General features: G+C 39.2%; 1 protein-coding gene across 12 annotated transcripts in view; it reads right to left on the minus strand.

Moving 5' to 3' along the window:
• NCKAP5 (NCK associated protein 5) overlaps positions 1-18,894 on the minus strand; it is a 245,332-nt gene that overhangs the window by 4,816 nt on the left and 221,622 nt on the right. The window lies entirely within an intron of this gene.

Below are 18,894 nucleotides of genomic sequence, written 5' to 3' on the forward strand. Positions count from 1 at the left end.
AGGGTATGGGGAGCATTTGTGGTTCTTCTCTGTGTAAGTAGAGAGCTTCCCACCACTGGCATTTCTCAGCTAGTCAGTATGGGGTGGTTTTTTTTTTTAGAAGAGTAGAAACTCTGTCTGACATAATACAGACACTCATCACGAGTCACATCACTTTGAAATAAACTCATGAGTTATGAACCAGAATAATGTTTCCTTGTTGGCAACATCCTAAAGGGAATAACTAAAACCCATTAGTGATATAATAAAATCTGGCATGTCACTTCAAGCACAGGAAATTAGGAAAAGAAAACTAGCCTGCAGTTACACTGATACATTATAAATAGGTGTTATTTCTACATTAATACATCAAATTAGGTTTTTTTTGAAACTTTAAAAATGAGAGGTTACATGTGGGCAGAATGCATTTTCAGTGCTGTGTGTGTGATGAAGGACCAGTCACAACCGTAGCTGTTCTGAATGGCACAAAGACTCTGCAGGTCTAACGGGAAGGTGCAGGGAAGGGTGGGATGGTTCATAGGTGCAAAGGACCCACAGCTGGCATGCAGAAAGGAACGAAACAGCAAGTCCATTTCTTCTAGATGGTAACACACAGAAGCCCTGATAGCCTGGAGGTCAGGCTATGCTTATAAGGCATGCCAGAGCCCAGAATTAGCAATGAACCATTCTGCAGGATAAATGTATTTTCCAGCTGTCTAAGTTTAGTTAACCAGCACTTTAAAGGGTTCAGAATCAGTTACACACAAAAATAAAATGAACTTTATTTATGTCTCTCATGCACCGGGCAATTTAGTTTTTAGATTAACACAGAAGCAAGAAGGGCATTACTTCTAGTGAAGTATAACTGGAAAACACTATTGGGTAAAAACAACTAAATTGCTATGAGAATTAAATATAGATCAACAAAATCAATACTTAATTGTATAACTCTAGGTCTTTCATTTCAGATCTGATCTCTAATAGGAGATACAAAGAATGTTCACTTTTTATTTTTTTAGTTATTATTTAAAACTCTATTGTAAAGGAAAACTATTTTCTAGATTTTTAACTTTTAAAAACTTGTTACTTTGTCTGTGTATGTTGATCCCACAATGCTACTGTTTCTTATTTCAAATTCAGAGTTTTAGCAATTTAGACATCCTCCAAGTCCTGTAATTGCTTTGTATTTATGACACAATGTTTCTAAATGGGATACGCAGTTGCAGGATTGCATAGGTTGCTCATATGTAACCTCTGTAGTAGGACATTTTTACTATGTTCACAGCTTCTTGTAAAATAAAGTGTATTGAGATACAGAGCAGGATTCTGATCACAGATACACTGGTGTAATCAGAAGTAACTTCTCACCGAATTCAATGGTGTTACACAACTAGCCTGCCGTAGGAAGGTGTTACATGAAAAGTGTTGGTTTTGAACTACCGGGTAGTAGCTTTCTATCAGCCAGCCAGGACAGAATGCAATGGTAGGCTGTGTTGAACGCGAACAATCTCCAGATCTCATTTAACATCAGGTGGACAGGTAACACTCTGCAGTGAAAACAGCTGTACAGTCACATCCAGGAAACCACAAAGGTGAAAGCTGTAACTGCATGACCTCTGCTGTATTACAGCTGAGCTAAAAATGTGATGTTTGAACTTCTTTCTCTTTAAAGCATAACCTTAAATAATAAGATAAGCCTTGCTCTCCCTTGTATATTGTCAGAAGCTTTCATCTATTTTCTGGACTGACAGTAAAATAATTTTTGAAATAATGAATCACTTTTCTTTTTTCTACTTGAGCAGAAATCCCACGATTATTTTGCTGCAGCAGACAATGACATTCTCAAAGACACACCATCAGATTTTCAAGATGAAGAATAAGTGCCAGCTTCTTTTCTTAGGAAAAAATACATTGATACGAAGTACTTTCAAGTTCATTAGTCTGTTCAGCAGTTTATAGGAAAGCCATATATACATAGGTAGGTATCATCCACTTGTGGCACGATGGGAAATATAACAATGACAACAGAACCAAAGCTTGCCTACTGAATTTAAGTGTCACAATCTACAAATGTATTTTAGTATCACAAGGAGAGCGCTTCTGATAATCCTGAATTGTAAGTAAATTATCTTAGAGGAAATAAAGCTGATTAGCATGAACTGTGTATGATTCATAACTGTTGATCTGGACAAAACAGCTATTGCTTAATGTGTAGGTGACTGTGGCGTTGAGACTCACGTTGTCTACAGCTTGAATTTTTGTGTAGTTTAGGACATGAAAGATAGTTTAGTGAATTGAGCCTTATGCTTTCAAAGGCATCATTTTCATAAAATGATGAGATGACTAAGTACATTCAGCATTTTAATGCCAAGAATATCATCCTCATAATTTACAAAGTATATGATTATTTTGTTGGTATGAGAAGACTGTTTGACCCGATTAGGTATATACCAACCCTCTTTGAACTTTCACATAATTTAATAAACAAGGATTTTCAGGTCCCAGTTTCCAGGTCAGGTAAATCTAGCTTTTTACTTTCTGCTTAGTTACAAACTGAATGCCACAAATGCAGTTGTTTTCTCATAGTGCCTCAGAATGGCCACTGGCTGCATCAACTGTATGCGGACAAAATTTATTTAAAATGGAAGAAAAAAATACAATTCTAAGTGGCAACACCTTGGAAAATGGTCACAATGCAGGTGCTCAATCAAGCATGTTGAGGGGATTTATTAAAAACCAAATCAATTCAACACCAGTCCTTTCTCCAGAAGGTAAAGCAAGGCCTTGCTGTGTTCACATTGGTGGAATCACCAATTTTGCTCCTCACAGAGGGAATTTACCCACTAAAAGCAATGCTTACTGCAATCAGAGGCTCATCACAAAGCATTAAGGAAGAAATATCCATGGTGAGAAAGGAAGCCGATACTCAGTTTTTAGAATCTGACAGACTGAAAATGAACAAGACATGCATAGGATACACTTTACTTTTCAACATCCTTTTAGCTTTACTTGTAGAGGGAGTTAAATAGCCAAATTGTTCTGATTTTCTAGTGATGGGAAAAAAATTACAGTGAAAAAAAAATCATATTGACAGAAAAGATTGCTGACAAAGTTACTGAACTCTGCTTAACCATTTGAAGTTCAGTGCTATTCCTTGACAGAATTATGCTGAGGGTTACGTTGCCAGTGATAACTGAATGGTACTGGAACTATGCAGTCCTAAGTAACTTCACTGTTCCAGTCTTCATCAGACTGTATTTCACCACATGGCATTTAAGTATACAGAGGTTTGCCCTACTGAATGAAAGTCCTCAACTTGATGAAAGTATGGCTGATTGTTCCAATAAAGAAGGGGCTTTATAAAAAAGGGGTTACAATTTTATCCTAGATTAGAGGTTTGGAGCTTTTTTCTTCAAAAAAAAATTGGGATACTTACTCAGAACTGAATCAAGAAGGGGAAAAATATGGTTCAAGAAAAGTTTTTTAAAAATGTAATACAAAATGAGGTTCTTAAAAAGATAGATTCTATCCCACATTTGACTGCAGCAAAAAATTCCTTTCAAACTCAGTAAATGCAGGATCATACTCATACAACATATAATCTCCCTGACATTTTCAGTAATCGGGGTCATTTTTCTGAATGGGTGAACTATTCTCAGACTACTGGTTCCTAAGTATTAGCTGTGTCATCTTCCACCTTTGGCTTTTTTGAACAAGACTATTTATTTTGGTAATTACAAAGACACTTATCCTCTCACTGTCTAGAGATGTCTCCGTTCCTCGTCTGTAATGTCTGTATGTCAGTCACCCAGCATACTGGTGGAAAATGGAACTGCCCTTCAAAACTATACTGCAGATGGTAATTGGTAGAGGATAATGATTTTCCTCACTAGTAATCCTCTCTTTTGAGTACTGGACTAGATTCATGTCAGGTTAGCTTGTGACTATCCAAGGTACATCAGCTGACCTATGGGCAAAAAGGCAGAAGCAGCAGATAGAAAAGGAACAACGTTATGTGGCAGCATCAAGAACAAATCAGCAGTATGAAGAAACCATGCAGAAATAATTCTCCCAGCTATGAAAACTGGCTTGCATGTGCACTAAGAGGGCTGTGCTGTCTGCAAGGGCGTTCAAAGAGTATGAATCTCTGCTGGAAGACCTGCAGAGGAAAGTAAGGGAATATCCCTTCTTACAAGTTTAAAAGATGATTCATAGATGTAATTTAAACAAAGGAGTGAACTCCACAGCAAATACTTTTCTCATTTTTAGCCTCTGAGGAGGACAGTTGGAAGACACAAACAATCTTTCCAGACCCATCACTCCACCTCTGCTTGACTGCACATTTAGCCACTGTGGAGGGAGCCTCCATGTTGGTGTACACAGTGTGCATACATCAGAATACCTTTCCCAAGCTCTCACCAAGCAGAAATACAGAGGTGACAACTTTCACATTTGGAAACGGGATCTTTATTCTTAAAAAATTCTGAATTATCATGCTTAAATCCCACCCCAACAAAAGAGTTTATTTTAGGAGCCTGAAGTTGTCATTTTCCTTTCCACTCCAGATCTTAATCAACTCTTTATATATTAGATGTTTTTTACCTCTTATGAATGTAATGAAAAACCATTGCCTTTTCTTTCCTCTTCTGTGACACCTGGCATCTGGAAGGCACTAATGACCAGCCCCCCCACCCCCCACCCCGGGTGTGCCCTCCTCTATAGGGATGTAGATACCACCTTCCCTAAGTGAGGGTTAGGGGATGTGGCTGGGCAATCATGCCACATGTTGCATTGGTCAGTGCTTCTGGAGGCAGCAAAGGAAGAGGCCCAGGTTGCCTTCCCGGTAAATCTGTCGCAGCCTGACCTATGTGCATGCTGTTTTCTGACCCTGTGCAATGAAGACTACAAAAGCTGCTTTGTAATCAGAGAAAACTGGGACAAGATAGATGCTGGTTACATGACTGCACTTGCCACCTCTTCTGCTGACATGATGTGTGCTATTTTCAGTACTGATTCAAGCAAAGCATGAAGTGCAGAATGGAAACCTATGTTTAAGTTCATCTGCCATCAAATCCTACATAACAGTACAGTTATTTACATGTACTTTCTAAATTTATGCAAACAATTTATCTTTGCTGTAGGGCAGAATATTTTGAGGGACAGAGACACAACATCCACAAAAATCTGAGCAAGAGTTTCAGATATAGGCTGCAGAACTAAATTAAAGTAGAAGGATAAATCCTCTCATGCAATTTTTAGTTCATTTTAGTACACCAAGTTGTATCAATAAAGAGCCCATAGTATAAGTCAGCTAGAAAATAAATGCTATGAAGGATGTTCCATTTTACGTTGTTTGAATTTGATTAGTGATTAGTCTTGGCGGTTAAACCACATGGGAACAGTAATCAAGGTTTCTCTACTGCAGTTCTGTAACAACTGGAAAACACTGTTGGCTTATGTCCTATACCATGATGGGATATTAACCTAAAATCTAATTAATCTATGAATGAATTACGGTTCTAGAAACATACTATATTATAATCAATTTTAAGTGAGTTCCTAACAGAAGATAAGATGAAGAAAAAGCTGTAAAATTACCAGAGGTTGATAAATTCTGTTTACTATGACTGATGATTTTTATGGAGGATAATTTTACAATCCATCAAACTTTTGTCAGTTCAAGAATCATGCTGCCAAACGTATGCAGTAAATTAATTTTTAAATTTACATATTTATTAAAAATCTTATTGAAAACAGCAGGAAGTAAGCCTTGTTTGAATAATAAAATAACTTGTTATTCTACTGGAAAGAAAACAAAAAACCCACCCCAACCAACCTTCTATTAAGATGATTTTAGAGTAAGGCAATAATTATAAACAGCTACATGAATTAGTTAACCAAACAATGTATTAAATAGCCAGCCCAAAATTAATCAAGAATTTAAAAAACTGTTGGAAGATAATCAAGTAAAAATTGTAATTTAAAAGCTCAGAAATTAATGGCTGAGTTCCAGATGTGCTCGAGGACAGGTTTGTTAACTCAGGTCCATTGACAGGAGCTCCTGGATTGCCTCTGAAAGAATGGGGAGCTGCAGGTATGTCTGCCTGTGTGGCTTCCCCACTCAAGGTGCTGAAGAGGAGCGTTAGCAATTTTCTCATGCACATGGACACAGGAATGTGCCCAGTGTGATTGTGATGCTCAGAAAATCATTCTGTGACCTAAGCCTACTCTCACAGAACAGAAGTCCACTGTAAGAAGGTGCACACTGGGTACCTCCTGCTTGCTAAAAGCTGAAGAACCATAGAAACATCTGCTAAACAAGGGAATAAACAAAGACAACAAAGGAGGAAAGACCATGGCACATGGTACGGTGTGGCATAATGCATGAGGAGAGCAAGAACTACTTCCCCACCATTTATACAAGGAAGGACAAAGAAGCGTGCAAAAATGGTGGAACTGGGAAGCATGGTGATATGATCTGAGGCAAGTAAGGCACCTCGGAGACCAGCCGAGCAGAGTCCTTCACTGTGTCTACTTGCAAGGTCTCATTTACCTATCTGCTATGTTACACAGATTTTCTGCTTCACCTTTGATGTATTACTCCACTGCTGTGATTCCTGTTCTGTCCATAACCCACGGACATGGTCCTGGTATCAAAACAGCATGGTAACCAGGTTTCATGTCCTCTTTGTTTCCTTCCCTGGTCTCACTTCCACAATTGCTGCAGTCTTCTTTGACCACTACCATCACTGGGGCGAGCCATTCACACTCTTAAAATACTTACTTTGTGTATACAAAATCCGTAAGCAATGCTACCCGCATCCACCAGAAACAACCTGCATAATGATAACAATCGTGCTTCCTTGCTCAGTCTCTCACTTGTCTCATGAGAGACCGGGGTCAAGGAACAGGCTTCTCATTCAATTTATGGCTTATGGAGTACGTGGTGTATGTTCAAGTAGTGCAGTATGCCTCGTACCTGAGAGAATCTGTGTCATTTGGAGCATCCACCATGGTTAACCAGGAGAAAGCACTACACCTGTGCTTGTGGTGACAACACCGAGAACAGAAACAGGCTGAGATTAAATTTAATAATTTAGCCAGCGGATTAAAATATTGATGAAAAAAATACAGATCGTAACTAATCTCATGTTTACCAGACAACTCAAGGATATAGTCCTGAGTATTGTGACTCAGTAACCATGCGGATTAATCCAAAAGGAAACGAGGCACAGGGCTACATGAAAGGAATAGGCAATTTATGTCATAAACACAGACTGTAGATTATTCCTTTGCCCAGCTCTAAAGGATAATAAAAAAGAAACATTGTGAATTAAGTAATGCTGGGCACCAAGATGACCACTGCTGGAGATGCAGATGGAAGTTCCTGCAGCCAGGAGATTTATGTTTAACTTGCCTCCTCACAAAATTAAAGCAGTGATACACATTTTGATTAACACACATATCATCTGGCTGTGAGCCGAAAGGAATTTTAGTTAATTTCATATAGAATTATAGAATGGTTTGGGTTGGAAGGACCATCTAGTTGCAACACCCTACCATGGGCAGGGACACCCCCCCAGCCCAGGCTGCTCCCAGCCCCATCCAGCCTGGCCTGGAGCACTGCCAGGGACGGGGCACCCACAGCTGCTCTGGGCAGCCTGGGCCAGTGTCTTACCACTCTCATAGTGAAGTTTATGGGTTTAGATTTGTTTGCTTTCATCTTTTAGACACAAGTACATCTGTTTGTGGTCTTGAGAACCTTTATCCTGTATTGTGGTTCAGCCAGTCATACAAAACGTCTCTCACCTGGATCTGGTAGGAAGCATTAGTGGTTGCAAACTCTCTGTGAGGGGCACCGCCTCAATACAGAAAGGAGTCAAGGACAAGTGTGCTGGACATACCTTTGCCTTTCACTTTTGCCTTCCCTGGATTCCAGCAAGGCTTAGGTTAAACAGCTAACAGGATCTAAAAGGCTGGTAAACATCTGTGCTGAACCCACCTGGGCTATAAAAGTCCACTCTTAGAATGTGAGGTGTTATTTTGACAAGGCTCTGGAGGCTTCTTCCAAGAAAGGAAGCACAATGAAAATGATATATTGAGAACCTCAGTTCTGTGGGGTCTGACCCCACTATTTGGCTGTGAGAGAACCTTTGTTGGGAATGATCAAAGAAGGAATTCAGTGTGAGGAACCACGACAGGCTCCTGTTCCTACAGTGGGCTTCCTGCAGTGACAGAATAATGTAGTATTTTTTGTATTGATTTGGCTACAATTTGTATATAAATAAAAAAATGTGCATGTGAAGTGATAGCCAGCCACACGAATGGATTTGTTGGACAAATGCTTTAGAAGATTTATTGACCTTACCAGTACAGAAATGCTGCTACAGTATGAACACTGCAAACTATTGTAAGATACTGGTAATACAGAACATGTTTCTATGCCTAAGATACAGATTATAATACTGTTAATGTAATAGGCCACTAGGAGGACTAAAATACAACTGGAATTCATGCAGACACACTGTAGAGCTAATATGCACTCATTTTTTGAATGACCAAAGATGATACAAACAGGAAATTTGGATAAAAATACAGAACACAGCAATTCCCAGGCCCTAGTAGTGAATGAATAATTTGAGAAGTGTTGCTGAAAATGAAAAGGCATTTGATATTTACTGGAATACAAAAAAAAAAAAGTGTTTTAAGTGTTGATTTCATTGATAATTTAGATTATTCATGATTCAATTACTTGTAAGAATGGAATAAAAATTTCCTCCATGCGCAGATATTGTTAGGAGCCCTGTACAGACAGCAGGACTGCTGAAGGCGGTACAGTTCTCTACTCATGCAAAACTCTTTGCAGAATCAGGGTGTGAATTTGCTTCTGACATTCCGAAAATTCCTCAGCAGAGGGGTGATGTGTTTGTGGTTAGCCTTGTAATGCAAGATCCCATATTGAGTAAGAAGGCTTGATGAGAATATTAAGTGATAATGATTATTTGCTTAGCGCTGCTATGGGGCCTTCAAAGCCCTCAAAGCAGCCTGCTAACAGTACTGGATTAAATTTCAAATGCAGCTGGAAGGTATTATTTATATTCTTTATTTAAAAATGGGGAATTTAATAGCAAGAGAGGTTTAGCAATTTGAACAGTCAGCCAGAACATCATCCTGATCTCCATAGTCCTGCACTCTTAACTACTAAGCTTGTCACTATTTGAATATTCAGTTTTTTCTTTGCAGGCAAGAAATTCTCCATGGAGAGACAGAGGCCTGTATTATTCTCACTAGAGAGCATCTGAAATGCTCTTCAGCATACAGGACCTGGCATTTTATCCAGTGTATGTGGTAGTTAATCAAATGTTTTGCACTGAGTTCAGTAGACTTTGGATCAGACTCTTGATGCATTAGAGAGATAAATTATTTAACTTACTGAGTTCCCCTAGAAACAAAATATTGAGCTGCAAACAAAGCTAACAAACACCAAATGGGATACCATCTGCTGCAATGAACAGAACATGACCAGTTTCCCCCATGCTTGAGATTCTTCCAAAATACAATCTGAAATAGGTTTGTTAAACTCCCAACTGTCTCACAAAATTGGCTTAGCACAGGTTAGCAAATGCTAATGCCACCAGCAACAGCAAGACAGGCTCTGGTATATCAGTTGGGGTTGTCTATCATTTTATTTCTTTGGACAGCCCTGTGTAAAAAGCTCAGGGCTTTTCTGCTACCCAAAGCCTATGGAGCTTATGGAGATGATCCTGTTTGTGCACTGTGTCATCGGGCCTGGGGACACTGAACAGTTTCTGCCTCTGAGTAAATATGAATGGTCATTATCTATATAATGATGCATGCATAAATCTGAATTCTTCTGTCCTTTGATATCCAGACTCCATGTCTTACAACCTTCTGGAGGAAAAGGATATGGAGGCAAAAAAAAGCTCTATCTCCCACAGAAATTGCAGGAGGTACCTGAAATCCCAAGTACAGTGCATTCCCTACTTGGTATCTAAGTTTTTGGCTGTGGTGGAGAATGTGTGGCTTCCCAAACACTTTCACAGGCACAGACACTGCTGAGCTAAAGTGCATGTGACACTAGCAGGTGCCATCAACATGCGCCCCCTTTCCACTTAGAAAACATACTAATTGAGCAACCAAGTAGTTTTTGTGTAACGTGGGGAAAAAACTCAACAGTATTTGCCTTGTAGAACAAGACAATAAGATAAACGTCTTCATACCTAAACTTCCTAGATAGCCAGACACTTCATCTTCTAGTATCACAAGTGATGAAATTACCATGAGCAAACAGAACCTCTAAAAACTATTATTTAGTCTTTATCAGTTAACCAAAAAGGCTACAGCCCTCCAAATTATGCTGCTTTTCGATGGTGACTGCTGTTCTTTGGCTTGCGCTGCTGCTTCTGTTTTCATCACTGTGCTACTAATGATGTCATAATGCAGACTCCATGTTTTTACAATGGATTTTATTTATAGAAAAGCTGTATTATAAATGTTGATCTTTCTGGTACCCTGGCTTGTTATAGCAGTTCTCAGTAACATGAAAAGAAAGGATGACATTCCAATAATAGTAATAATAAAAATACTCTGTAAAATGACACAGATGAGTTTTAGTGTTTTCCTGTTGCTCATACATGAATGTTATGGAAAATGCAACAAAGAAATGGGTTTAAAAATACAAAGAATTTCATTATGGTATGATCTTAACTGTGACATTGTAGGACTAGATTAAAACATACCCTGTATTTGGTCTTCCTTGTAACTCAGGGCAAAATGTCTGCTGATGTTCCATGACATCACCCATAAAGCCAATGTACAGAAGTATGATGTTACAGATCAAAATTCTGTGAGATGGAGGGAGAATATCTAAACCAGATTTCGAGCACCTATATAAACACCATGATTTTCACAGCATCCAAATACATGAATCTGTCAAAGACATCAGCAAAAGCTGCAGATTTTTAGAACCTTTGAAAACTGGGCAGCTGAAGTGTTTAAATATATGAATTTAGGCACAGCCATTAGGAAATGAAGCTTGAAAAAACTGGCCTATATCTTTACTGATTAGGGGCCACAAACAAGACTCTCCAGTTAGGCTATGCAGGGCAAAATAATTCATGCAACAGCAATCAGGAAGTGTGCTGGCTGCTTAGCTACTTCTGTTCCTTGGTTTCAGGCACTGTCTGAAAAGCTCTTCTTACATTTCAAATCTGCTTTGCACCTTAGTGCATGTGTTACCAACCAGTTTCTCAATCTGGTAACTTTTCTGCAGATACGGTGTCTTGGTGAAGTTTATACACTCTTGTTATAAGAAATATCATAGACTACTACTGCATGATTAACATTTTAATTTTATAACGCTCAGCAATATAATATATTCATATTTAATTTCTTCATTCCCACCCACTTCTGCTTTACTCTTCATCCACCCAAATCCATCTGAGGTCTTGTTTTACAGTATTCTTTATAGAGCTTTCAATAACCATAGGATATGTGCATATGTAATAGGATGTCAGAAAAATCACTTTTACATGTTTGACAGGCAATTATTCAGATAATTTTTCAAATACTCACTTGGGGTTTTATTTGCTGAGAATAACACTAGTTAAGGGAAGTTCTTAAGGCTACAGCTTTTTATAATATGTAAAAGTTTTAGTGACCTCTATTAATGATCAGGCAAAGAGCGGAGTAATCCAGAGAAGGCGGCACTAATGGGAGCGGAGCTATCAGGATGTGTCTGTCATTGATGGATTGATGGGCAGTTCAGGCTGGGAGGACTCTGACAAGTGCTATGAAAACTTATATCACCCATCTTAGCCTTTGTGAAAGATAATTAGACATTTAAATTGTATAGCTATACCTTACAAACTTCCCAAACATCCCTGTGTCACTTAATTCTAACAAATCTGCTAAATCCCATGTTTATTTCTCCTACCAAATACAAACACTACTTTCCATTAAAATAATATGGATGCTGCACAAGTCCTGGAATTCACATATCGGGGCCTGAAAATACAGTAAAAAATAAAATACTTCATTTTGGGACGTGCTATAGAGTGTTTGAGCTCACAAAAAATATGTAACCAATATTTTTCTTGAGTATTTAGACAATCTGTGTGTCATATTGCACAAAATCCAGTATAACTTCTCATATAAATAAAAGGTGAATCACTTTGGGGAGATGAAAACAGCTTGTAGAACAAACTATAAACACCTGCAAATTATTTCAGTATGACTTTCGCTTGTATTTGACATAAAATTTGCCTTCTTTTCAAAGACTGTGTTGATTAGGGTATTATTGTCTGTACACACATGAAAAGAAAAAGCATCCTCTTAAAAAAAGAAATACTTTGCTAATATATTTTCAGTATACTGCCACAGTTTCTACTACCATCAGCTGTGTAACTTATTCTTCATGTATTCTGCTCAGAATGGAACTCTCATACTAAAAGATCAGTCATTTCCTACCCTTCCCTGCATGATGTTTGAGTGCTTTATGCAAAACGTATCACTGTTGTAGATGAGGAAGGCAAGTTTCAGCTGGAAAAACAATTCACACAAATATTACAGCATTATTCATCTCATTTAACTTCGCTAATCAGATGCTCCTCTTGGAGTCAAAATATTTTCCAGCTTCAGAAAACAAACAGCTCACTGAATACCTCTCTGCCCTACTGCTCTTATTTTGATTGAGTCAATCCAATGTTTATTGTATCCAATTTATTTTTTAGCTTTTTATTACTAATATAATTTCTACCATTACAACAATTACACTATCTCACAAACTTACTAATATTTATCATTTGTTACTGTTAATGTGCCCTGAATTCCATTTTGGCCTACAGTGTTGTTATAATATTCCAATTCAACATGGAGAGAAATGAAACCTAAAGCTTTATTTCCAAAGATGGAGGACTGAAGAGAGTCTGGTTACAAATGACAGAAACATTAGTGCACTTTGGGCCATGCTGCAAATCACAGCAGCTCCATCTGTCAAACCTTTGAAAAACAGCTCAGAACATTTTCCACTCAGGGAAATCACTGATGATACTTTTACTCAGCAGTACTTCTGGTTCTTACTAGACTAAAGAATCTACCTACTTACACCTAAGAGCCACAGTGTCTATCAAATCCTTATGTAATCTTAAGTTAATAGGCAAATAGATGTTATAGTGCTCAGGGTGTATCTGCAAGGCACAGCACAGTGTGATGCGAAGATACTGATGAGCAAACTGTGTGGGCTGGGACCAAACGTGGTGGGGTCTTATCAACACTCTGCTTATTTCAGCTACTCAGCCCTGCCAAGAAATGACCTGGAGTAACCAGGCCATAAGGAGCTGTGCTAACACTGCCCAAGCAGGCTCACTGTAAATTAGCTCCGTACAGCTCTGTGTTGCTCTGGGCATTTGTACACAAGCAGGTTTGGACCATTCCTCTGGGTACTCCAGCAAATGAGCTGCAGGACTTTTTGCCAGTGTGTAATATGGTTATGCAGCTCCTACATGCTGAAAAGATAAGGTTCTCTCTGTAATTTGAAATTACGTGCCGAGATGGTGGGACAGGGGGTTTCTGCTCCAGTGATCAAGTTTTTCCACTCAAAGGTCAAAGTTCTTCCCTCCTTACAGTGCCAAAGGGGTTATATTCAGTCAGCACAGCACTCCAGCTGCAGCCACAGGACAGTTCAATGTGTTGCCTTAAATCAGACAAGCCCACACATCTGCATCTGGCACCTGACAAACCACATACAAAGGCACAGCTCACTCCGTGCTGTGAATTATTTGGGCATTTAGCGTTACATGACACTGTGCCATAGGCACTAGAACTGCACCTACATGCCAGTGATGCTTCAAGTCCTTAACTTTCCTCCTGTAGCTGCAGCTTTTCACTTCCTCCGCGTCTTCTCTCAGACTCCCATCCAAAGTATTCTCCTGCTAGCCTTGCACACCATGTGTTTTAAATGCCACACAGCCTGCTGTACTATGCCAAAGACTTTCTGTCCTTCACCAATATCCAAATACTCTTTTAAAACTCTGTGCTAAAAGATATTTGAGTTAAAATGTCGCCACCTACCCGTCCTCATAAATACACTAACCAAACATAAAACAGAACTTTTACACCAGCTGGAGAGCTAGTCAGAATGGGATGTGGTGGCACAGTACTAAAACTACTGAGTCCATTAGTGCTAGAAGCAGAACTGTATCAGCAGATAACAGCTTCCAGTTTTTTTAGGGTAAGTTTTTCCTAAAAATATCCCTTGCATACCATTAAAAAAGTTATCTTCTCTGGCGGACTCTGCCTTCCAAATGTTGTTTTGCCTTGCCAAAGCCTTTTAAAAACTTAAAAAAGTTATGGAGAATGTTACCATCCTCCTTGCTGAGCCACCCTCCACTGCATGATTTTTTACTAAAAGTCTCAGCAGTGTAAGAAGCCTCAGTTGTTTCACCTAGAAGGCACAGGGAGAGAAATGAGTCTCTGTATAACTGCAGCTTTTTATTGTTGCCAAGCTAGCTCCTCAGGCTAACTGTAAGAATGTTCTTCCACACTACACAACATTTCTTTTAAGTGATACATGTCAAGTGAGACTTTGCTCCCAAGAGACTACCTAGCAGTCTTCAAATGGCTTGTTTTGCTGTCTCTTCACTCTACTTTTTGGAGGTAACTTTGATGGCAAGATACTAGAAACAATAAGACCTGATTAGGGATATAAGGCTCGGTAGCAGGTCTCAGAATGTGAACTTGCCCTATGGAGGGGGAAAAAACATGCAGGGATGTAGGTTTTGTTGATGTCTGGAGACATCCTAGCCTATTTCTAATTTCACATTTCCCCATGAGTTGAATCAGACTTGAGGCTAGAAAAAATATTTTTAATTCTGTACTACTCCCATGGGTGGTACGGTAAAATCTGTTTTCTTATCAGATCATGGTCCTGTGGTTTTTGTCACTTGCATTGTCAAATACTCCTATAAAATTCCCTTGACAATAGATCTTACATCAACTTGGGTAATTACTCAGACAGCTTTTGCTTTGACGGAACAAGTATTGCATCACTCATCTGAGAATCAAAACCCTTTGATTAAATAGAGAGGAAGTCTCGCAGCCCCAAGCCTGTCAGTGGGCAAATTTGACTGAAACAATTTTGACAAATGGAAACATGTGGCTTAAAGACCTGCACACATACCAGGTTTAGGGAACGGGACAGAGCTGTGGTGCAGAGTGGCTATTTCAGTAGTGCAGTCCATGCCCAGTAAGGCTTTGTGTGAGCGCTCTCGGTGACATACCCGCGGTGGTGGCAGACAGACGCGGCCTTGCCCGGCAGCACCAGCTCTGGAGGCAGGGCAGCTCCAGGGCAGCTCCAAGCAAGCACGCATGAGGCAATGAGCTCAGGACAGCCTAGCTCCAGCTTGGACACTTCAGGGCTGCCGTGACTGGACTGCACTCCGACCCAAATGGGTATGGCTGTGCGGCTTTACACCACCAGGAGACTCCTGGCTTGGGTCCTAGCCAATTCAAGCACGGTGCTCAGAATGTGCTCCTTTTCTTTGGGTGAGGTAGTTTGCTCTGCTTTCAAAACAGAGGTGCTGACCCCCAGATGGACATACAAGTCTGCTGGGTAGTTTACTTTCTCTTTGTAACACTGCCCTTTATAAAACTGTTGCTGGATCTTCAATACTACACCCTGTGCTAACATGATGTGAATTCTGAAGATCTGATACAAAAGCATAAATACAGTAAACATTATTTTCCATTTTTGTGACAAGGAGGATGAACGTCTGGTTCTAGGCTGGCATCTTCTAATGTTTACTTCAATAGACCACCTCCCTAAACATATGCAATGATTTGATATACTAATACCTTACATGAAAGAAAAGCCTTGATCTTAAAACACAACAGATGGGTGAATGAATCTGCAGACTTATTCCCCATTTACAAGTTGTACAATAGCAGTATCTTCCTTAGTATCTTTGGTTCATCAGGGCTAGGAAAGGAAATATAGCTAATTCCCTCCTCACCTTGTCATCTTCCTCTCTTTTAAGCCTAGCAAGGAAAATAGCAAAGAGGAGGTGAGGTTTCTGTTCTTGATACACAGGAAACTGACTTTTACAATCAGTACACAGAAATCCATAATCAACTACTTCCTAGATTTGATGAAGCCCATCTAGATAGTTTCTTTTATTGACAAGGGATCCCTTCTATCTTCTGTTACTTTCTGGTACAAAATTTTTAAGAGTTGCTTCAGATTCTGTATTTGTAGTAACACACACATTGTACAAAACAAGATGTAGGTCATCTAGAGCATTTGCTGTTTTCTTTCTGGTTGTAACATGAGATAGATATTGCTGTTCCCAATTTACAGACAGTGAAATTGAGATCCTGAGACCAAGCAACTAGCCAAGTACCACCCAGTGCTGCCCCAGCTGCAGGAACTCTTATTTTTATGAAAGTATAAGCAAGGTAATTATTTAGCGCTCACCTGAGGGTGCACTGAGATGCAGTTTCACTCTCTAAAATACAAATGGTAGCTACAATAGCTGCTTTTTATTAGTTACCCACAGAGGAAAGCTTGGGGCAATGTTCATCTTGCTAATTTTGGGTTGAAAGTTTGGTACTCAGTATAAGCTAGCTGCATAGGCTCTCTTTCTCTGGTCAAGGCAAGGCAGCAAGTAGTTCCACAGGCCAGTACCTCTTCCCACTTAAACTCTTAGGATGCACCTCTTCCCAACTGCTAATTGGACCCAAATAATTATCTTAGTCTTCTCCACATGTGATAAGCAGAATCCCTCCCTAAGCATATCTGATAATGTGAAAAACATCAGTTATCTGTGAAAGCAGAGTGCACACAGTCGCTCTAGAACTACTTCAGACATTTAAACATGGAGAGTCTTTTTTAATAGGGGCTCCATTTAAGAGCCTAAAAGCTTCCCTCTTTCAGAGAAAACAAGGCCCCTTCAGAATTGACTCAGAGAACCCAAATCAGGACATAAACTTTGCTGGCACGTTCTCCAAGACCTGCCTAAATAGTTGAACAGTGCAAAGTGCCCAGTGTACTGCCAATTCATACCCTAGCTCAAGTCTTACTGATCTCTGTAGGAGATGAGACACAAGCAGAAGCAGCTCATGCCTGCCTTTGTTTTTCTCTTACTCCTGTTTAGTGTAGCCTGCAGAGGTGTCTAGGCTGCTTTAACTATCGCTGTAATTCAGGAATGTTGGAACACCCTCTATAGTATCAGCTTAATGATCTGGAATCCTTGAGGATGGCAAGTGTTGTGCAATTACCAAACTTCCTCATTGTTGTTTCTAGTCCTTTTGTGGATATTCCCCTCTGTTAATATGATGCATTAGAAGGCCTGTGAGAGCAATGATTCAATCATACAGCATTAACTCCCAATCAGCTTACTCGGCTGTAAAAAACCTTGAGTGTATCTGGGAATGCCGCCATGTCAGTCCCATTTATAAGTGCAGCCAAAACAGCAGCAACTTCTCTAATTTTTCCTTTACCTGTATTTGCCAGCAAGCTCTAATATCTACTTGAACTGCAAGACACAGTGATTTGAACAGTTGATTTCCTTCATGAATCATCTGTACAACACACACAAACTGCTGTGTTGAGGAAGACTGTAACTTCACATTGTACAGACAAGCCTCTTTCATTAACTGAACCCCCTAGTTATATTGCTGATGCAGTTAACATTGTAACTGTGCCAGAAATGTCAGATTTCTCACGTATGTCACACAACTTAGGGAAAACAAGAGAATTTAGAAACTTGTGATGGGTATCAACCCCTTCCATAAAGCATGATTTCTTTGAAGTGCTCAAGTCATGCCTTGAAATACAAGCAAGCCTTGACGGTGACTCAAATTGAGTAATACGAAAGGACAAAAGAAAACAAGAATGGCTGTATTACAGAAAACAATTATGTGGTGGCTGGTTAAGGACAGAGAAGAAAACATATTTTTCGTGATGCTTTGGGAACATGAGGATGATTAAGTAATAAAATCTTTGACCAACTCAGTTACTTTTCCAAGGGAACAAAGCTGACAATAAAAAGTCTTGTGTCAGTTCTTGTTTGATCATAAAGTAAGTTTTTAAATAAAGGGCCTGGGTGAGGGAAATTTATCTTGTTTTTTGAATTCTTATAAGAAGAAACAGATCACTGAGCTTTTGAAGTCTAAACAGTGAATTACTGAAATGTGAAATATTTTTTTATTGCAAAAATAGCCATCATGATGTCAGCAAACTGCTCGATGCACTAGCAGTTGTTGCTACAAGGAAGAGGAACAGCTGTTTAATGCAGGCCTCACTGCAGTTTCACTAAGTAGGTGTCTCCCATGGGCCAACTGCAGTGGACTTTGGATCAGGTGCTGCGTATGTTTTATGAAATCAGAGAAGTTACTGTTCAATTAAAATTAATTTGATACATATAAAAACTATTGTTTCCTGTTCTGAAAATCCTACATGAAAACACACCATAGCTGTTAATTTAAGTGAAAGTTTTACGTCTGTGATTCAATGCATCTTATTTCTTTCTTTGAAATTGCCATTTGTTTTTCTTGTCCAAAATTCTGCGGTGTACAAAAGGATGACATTATTTCAGAACATGCTTCCCAGGTCAAAGTACATGTAACATAAAATTGGTCTTAGTGAGGAGAGAATTTAACCAGGATAGTGTTTAAGACTTGGCAGGTAAGAAACTGGAAAAATAAATAGTTCTTCTTTCAATGTGTAAAAGCCTTTTTTGATTCCTCAAACTGCCCATTCAGTGTCCTTTTATCATGGTAATCACCCATTGGTTATTTCCCTTTTGAAACTCCTTCTGTGCAATGCTTTTTTGCAGATAAAACTTGGGCATATACTTTGGGGGTAATGCTGGTGAACATGTGTGGTGAGGAGACAAT

Source organism: Falco punctatus (assembly GCF_963210335.1).
Source record: "Falco punctatus genome assembly, chromosome: 8".
NCBI classification, from domain to species: domain Eukaryota; kingdom Metazoa; phylum Chordata; class Aves; order Falconiformes; family Falconidae; genus Falco; species Falco punctatus.